Source organism: Halichoerus grypus, chromosome 1 (assembly GCF_964656455.1).
Source record: "Halichoerus grypus chromosome 1, mHalGry1.hap1.1, whole genome shotgun sequence".
NCBI classification, from domain to species: Eukaryota; Metazoa; Chordata; class Mammalia; order Carnivora; family Phocidae; genus Halichoerus; species Halichoerus grypus.
The window spans coordinates 93,543,008-93,549,007 of NC_135712.1; the positions used below are offsets into that span (position 1 = coordinate 93,543,008).

General features: G+C 48.1%; 1 protein-coding gene across 2 annotated transcripts in view; it reads right to left on the minus strand.

Annotated features, from left to right (window-relative positions):
- Positions 1–1,137, minus strand: part of GPR160 (G protein-coupled receptor 160) — a 49,502-nt gene extending 48,365 nt beyond the window's left edge. For both annotated transcript variants that reach the window (XM_036118352.2, XM_078069417.1), the window contains exons 1-2: positions 875–1,137; positions 42–173 (exon numbers count right to left, since the gene is read on the minus strand). The gene's annotated coding sequence lies outside the window, so the exon portion shown is untranslated. The remainder of the gene's footprint in view (positions 1–41; positions 174–874) is intronic.
- Between the last annotated feature and the right edge of the window lie 4,863 nt (positions 1,138–6,000).

Below are 6,000 nucleotides of genomic sequence, written 5' to 3' on the forward strand. Positions count from 1 at the left end.
TGTGGGTTTATTTCTGGGGTTTGAGCACACCCCCGCCTTACCCGAGTCATTTGCACAAGGTGGGGCGAAGCGAGCGCGTTTCCTCCCTGCTGGACCTTCCTCCGCCGGCTGGGTCCTGGCGGTCGCCTCTGGAATTCCGGGGGTGGGCCCTGCTGCCGAGTCCCTGGGCTCACCTGCTCAGGTGAGAAAAGGCAGCTTCAGCTAACGAGTTCCGGAGGGCAGTCCCAGGTTATCGAGGGAGAATTTTGAGCCAGCCAGGACAGAGGAACCAACCAGGACGCTACGGTCTCCGCGAACAAACAGCCCCGCAAAAACCTTGAGGCTTAATCCCAGCGCCGGGCGCGCGGGGGCACAGTCCCCAACGCCGAAGGGCGAGGAGAGGGAACGCAGAGTCCGCCCCAACGAACACACGTGCGTCTGTGTACGTGACTGATTACACCCACCCCTGGGTGCCAGAAGAATAAAAATTACATACATCATTTCTAAAACATCACCTATTTTCTCATGTTTAAAAGCTATCTCCACTGGAGAGACAGGGTGCGAGTATCTGGCCAACCCAGGCCACCGGGTTTCATCCCCGGGCCCCCGGACCCCAAACCCACGACAGGCAGCCGGCGCGGAGGCTACGCGATAACCCCCAAGCCCAAGCGGTGAGGCTCCCGCGTCTGCAGCTTTCCGCCAAGGGCCCCCGCCCCACTCCACGATCTCTTAAGTGGTGGAGAAACCCCAGCCTCTGAATCCCTGAAAGAGAAATTCGTCTCCCTCCTCGACGCGCCCAGCGCCCGCCGGAGAAGCCGCGAGCGGCGCGGGTGGAACGGACCACCCGAAGCCCGGGGCGGGCAAGCAGCGGCGAACCGCCGGCCCTCGCACTCACCCGACGCGTCGAGGCTCCCGGCTCGCGCTCCGCGTCCCCGGCGCTGGGCGCCAGACCAGACACCTGCTGCGCCCGGCCCCAGGTGACCGCCGGCGGAGGGGCGGGAGCCCCGCGCGCCCGCCCGGCTCCGCCCCGAGCGTTACCAGGAGGAGGGCGGGGGCAGCGAGCGCGGCCCCTGGGATTGCGGTGGGATCCCGCCGCCTCTAGGCCCGTTCCGACCAGGAAGTGCGGGCGTCCGAGCCGGGCAGCCTGTGAGCGCGCACGCCCCGTCGCGACCCCGGTGGGAGGCTGGCCGGAGGGACGCCGCCTGCTGGCGGGGGGGCGAAAGGCGATGGAGGATGGGGAGAGCCGGAGCCTCCCGCGGCTCAGTGAGACCCCCTTCCGCGTACCAGGCCTGGAGGCCCCAGCCCCAACCCAGGGAGCTCCTATATCTGCAGGGTGGGCAGGGGGCCATTGGCAGTTGTCTCCAGATGAAGGTACACACAGGGTGACAGAGCTTGAAACATGCATGCCACCAAGCAACTGCCTGTAGTGCACTATGAATTCACCTTTTTATATAAAAATCTGCAAATAGCACATTTGCAAATAGCACAATTGCATTGCATTGTCTTTTTTTTCGTCAACAACGGTGCTAAAATGTTGTATTTATTCAGTAAGTATTTGTTGAACACCTACAACTTGCCAGTCGTTTAAACATTTAAAATGTGGCACAATTTCCTCCTCCTTTTCATGCAGAGCCCTGAACGAGGGGAGTTGGCCTGAGCCTCTCTTAACCTCTCAGAGAGCCTGGCCTGGCTTTACAGGGAATCTAGTAAACGCCCGCCAGAGGGTGCAATAAGAACCGAGCGGTGGTAGAAGTAAGTGCGCGCTGCCTAGGGAACCGAGGACCTCCCCAGAGAAGAGTTCCTGAAGAAGGGGAGAGGTGAGCTGTCATGAAGGACTACAGGATTCACCGGCATGTGAAGCGTTCCAGCCGGGATTCCACCGTGAGCAAAGCCAGAAGCAGAAAGCTAGGCAGGGCGTGCATATTCTGATAAGAGGAATGGTATGTGAGTCAGTATAGCTGAGAAGGAGAGGATGTGAGCTGAGTTAGAGCCGGGGCCGTGGGGGGCCAGATGATGCTCCTATAAAAAATAACAGCTGCCATCTATGGCGTGTATATTAAAACAGGAGCTGGACATGCATCACTTGAAACTAAGCTCACACCCGCCCTACAAGGTAGGGTTATTACTCCCCCAAGAACGAAATGAAGACTTACTAGTGACAGAGTTGGGAAGAGGTGACTCTGAGGGGCTAGCCTCACTCTTACTGACACTTTCCAGGCCAATCCAGCAGGCTGAATTTGTCTCCAGGTGCTCCCAGCATCCCCAGATATCCCCGGAGTGCCTTCTGCTTTCCCTCCATTCCCAAAGCCTGTGTCAGCAACTGCCCTCAGACTCCGCCTGTCTGGAAAAGATTCCAGAGCTGGTGGCTGTGCGCATCAGACGCCTTCCCAAGGAGAAACCCTGTCTCGGGCCTGTGGAGGGACTGAGGCAGAGCCCTTGGTTGATCCCCAATGTCTCTTCTCTCCTTCCATAATAACAGAACTGAAGCTGGATCCTAGGACCACTTAGAACAAAGACTACATTTCCTTGCCTTTCTTGCAACAAAATTCAACAGTGGTGCCCAGAGCCCCTAGAATGCCCCTGATCCTGTAGCACTTCTGAGGTAACTATTCCTCCCCCAACATCTTTGATCTGCCAAATATTCTTCATGGGGCAGACATTGCTCACTGACTTCCTGATCTCCATTTCCCCTTTCTAAGAGAACCCAGATTTTGTTCAGAAAGGCAATAGGTGGAGTGGGGGCGGGGGGGGGGGGGCGGGAATGCTCATCTTCCCACAGGTCTTTGCGGGACAGTCAAGATGACTTGATTCTGGCCACTGAGATGTAGGAGGAAGTTGCCTAGCACATCCTGAGATTTTACTTTCCTAATACAGTTGCCACCGCATTTCTCTTTCTGTTTCCTTCCTGCTGTGAGGTGCTTGTAAAGTTGGAGGAGGAGCAGCTGTTTTAAGACACAGGGCAACACACCAGGGGGTGTGTCACAAGCAATTGAATACAATCCTAATGGATACGCTATTCTTTCCCAAGAACAAGCCTCAAAGATCAATCCTGATTAATACCCTCCCTGTTACAGAGTAGTGATAGCAGAAAGAGGATGGGTTTTGGCATGAGATAATCCAAGTATGAGTTTCAGCACTTCCTTTTTTTTTCTTTTTTAGCTAACGACTTTGGACAAATTTGTGAAATTAGATTATGTATTGTAAAGTCAGAAGTTGTCATAAAAAACACAAGGCACAGTGCCTGGCATACAGTTAGTGATTAATAAATGATCACTGGGATATTGAGATAATTCTTATCTAATGGTTTTTAGCCTCCACCAGATGAATACCTGGCCTTATGTGGATTCAGAATCACATATCCACTTTCCAGTTTCATCCCTTAGACAAATCTTTTTGCCTATTCAGATCTTAGGTGCTTTGTAACAGCGAAGCCAATCTTTAAGTAAAAACCATCACTTGTCTAGTATCTTGTTTCCTCAATTTCTAGACTATATTTGCTGTACCAAAAATTGTTTTTAAAAAAAGAATAGAGAGGCGCATGGCTGGCTCAGTCCGTAGAGCCTGCCACTTTTGATCTCCCGGTTATGAGTTTGAGCCCCATGTTGAGCCTACAGTTTACTTAAAAAATAAATAAATAAATAATAAAAAAATAAAAGAATAGAAGTATGTGCTTTGTAGTGACTAGTCATGAATTACGGTACCCTAGTTTGACAAATGCAGGTGCATATTTGTTTGACTCTTTTTAAAATAAGAAACTCTAATTTCAATGCTTCTAGGTTTGCATTTTTAATTACCAAACAAAATGATTTCATGGTCCAAAAACATGCTTTTGTTGAAACTGCATCATATCCCTCTTTGCTGAAATTGAATAGCATTAAAAATGAGTATTATTCGGGGCGCCTGGGTGGCTCAATCGTTAAGCCTTTGGCTCAGGTCATGATCCCAGGGTCCTGGGCTCCCTGTTCCACAGGAGGCCTGCTTCTCCCTCTCCCACTCCCCCTGCTTGTGTTCCTCTCTCGCTGTGTCTCTCTCTGTCAAATAAATAAATAAAATCTTTAAAAAAATGAGTATTATTCGCTTAGATTTTTAATTAAAAAATATGCATGCTTTCAACTACTGCAGGTTTTTTAAATTTAAATTTTAGGTAGTTAACATACAGTGCAATATTGTTTTCTAGAGTAGAATTCAGTGATTCATCACTTACATACAACACCCAGTGCTCATCATAAAAAGTGCCCTCTTTAATTATTTTTTTTTTTTACTTTTATTTTCATTTTTTGGGGAGGGGGCAGAGGGAGAGGGAGAGAGAATCTTAAGCAGGCTCCATGCCCAACACGGACCCCGATTCAGGGCTCAATCTCACAACCCTGAGATCATGACCTGAGCTGAAGGAAATCAAGAATCGGATGCTTAACTGACTGAGCCACCCAGGCACCCCTATAATTTTTAACTTAAAAAAATTACCATAATTTAACCTGGTTAATTATTTAACCTGCCTTCTGTTACTAAACATTTAGGTTATTTTTAGTTTTTCACAATTACAAACAACATTGCCTTGAACATCTTTGTCCCTACACTTTGGCCCATTCCTGTAAGCTGACCACATCTCCCCACTCCACTGCTACCTTCCCATCCTGCCAACTCCAAGCCACTATCCATTTGTTGATTGGATTATTTGAATAGCCTCCTGAATGGCTCCCTGTCCTGCCCTCTTTCAATCCAGCAGCTGGAATAGTCATGTTAAAATGTCAGGTCATATATTATCCCTCTCTGCTCAAAACTTCCCAGTGGCTTCCTTCTCAAATTCAGAGAGAAACCAAAATCCCTACAATAGCCTATAAAGCTATACTGTCTGCCCCCAAAGCCATTACCTCTCTGAACCATATCCCACTCTGCTCCAGCCACACTAGCTTCCTAGTGGCCTATTTTTTTATGTGCCATGTATGCTTCTGCCTCAGGGCCTTTGCACTTGCCATCTCCTCTTTTCGTAACTCTTTTCTTCCAAATACCATAAGACTTAATCTTTTACCTCTTTCAAGTCGTTACTCACATGAACATCTTCCCTGGCCACAAATTACTAAGTGCCTAACACCTCCTGGTTCCCCTTCCTGCATTCTCCTTTCTCTTTAGCACTTTTCACCTTCTAACATACTGTATCTTTGAAGTGTTTACGTTCTTTACTGTCTGTTTTCTCTCCACCATTCCACCTCAGGATGTGAGTTCCAAGAGGGTAAGGATTTTTCTTTTCTTTTCTTTTTTTTTTTTGAGAGTAGGGATTTGTTTGTTTATTGCAGTATTTCCAGGACCTAGCAGTTTTCAGTATAGACTTGTTGAGTGATGAAAGTGTGTTTAAATATGTAAGAGAAGTTCCTAGAATAGAAGTACAATTTCTGGGTCACGGGGATTTATGTTTAAAATTTTCATCAACACTTCCAAATTGCCCTTTCAAAAGGTTGGAACAACATTCCTACCAACTGAGCACTGTTTTCCCCTCACACTTACCACTTTGACCACATACCTGTGTTTCTTAAATGTTATTTGAAGGGCTTATCAGACAGAGTGTCAATGACAAACAACAGAATCCACTCTAGCTAATTTAAGCAGAAAAATAAATTTTTTAAAGGGAAGCTCACAGAATCTCTGGACAGACCAGAGGGCCAAATGCACCTCTGCAGACAGGAATAATGCCAAATTGTACCTTGGTGACTGCGCCCATGAACACCCCACTGCTGGTGCCTCTGGGCCCAGATGCCCAGCTTGCCCTCCTGGACCACCTGATTGATTGTTTACATTGATGATGTCAACCCTGCAACTCATTGTAATAATTCTTGTAATAATTCTTGCTATTGATTACCTTAGTTTGATATTTAAAGGATTCACTGCTCACCAACGATCCATTAAGGAGGCAGTGTCTTTCCCATTCTTAAATTCTTTATCTTAGACTGCCTTTTGATTGTCTCAATTTTGCAAGTAACTTTTCCGAGAAGGGTTGATGGGTGCCATATTTTGAGTCACCTCTCC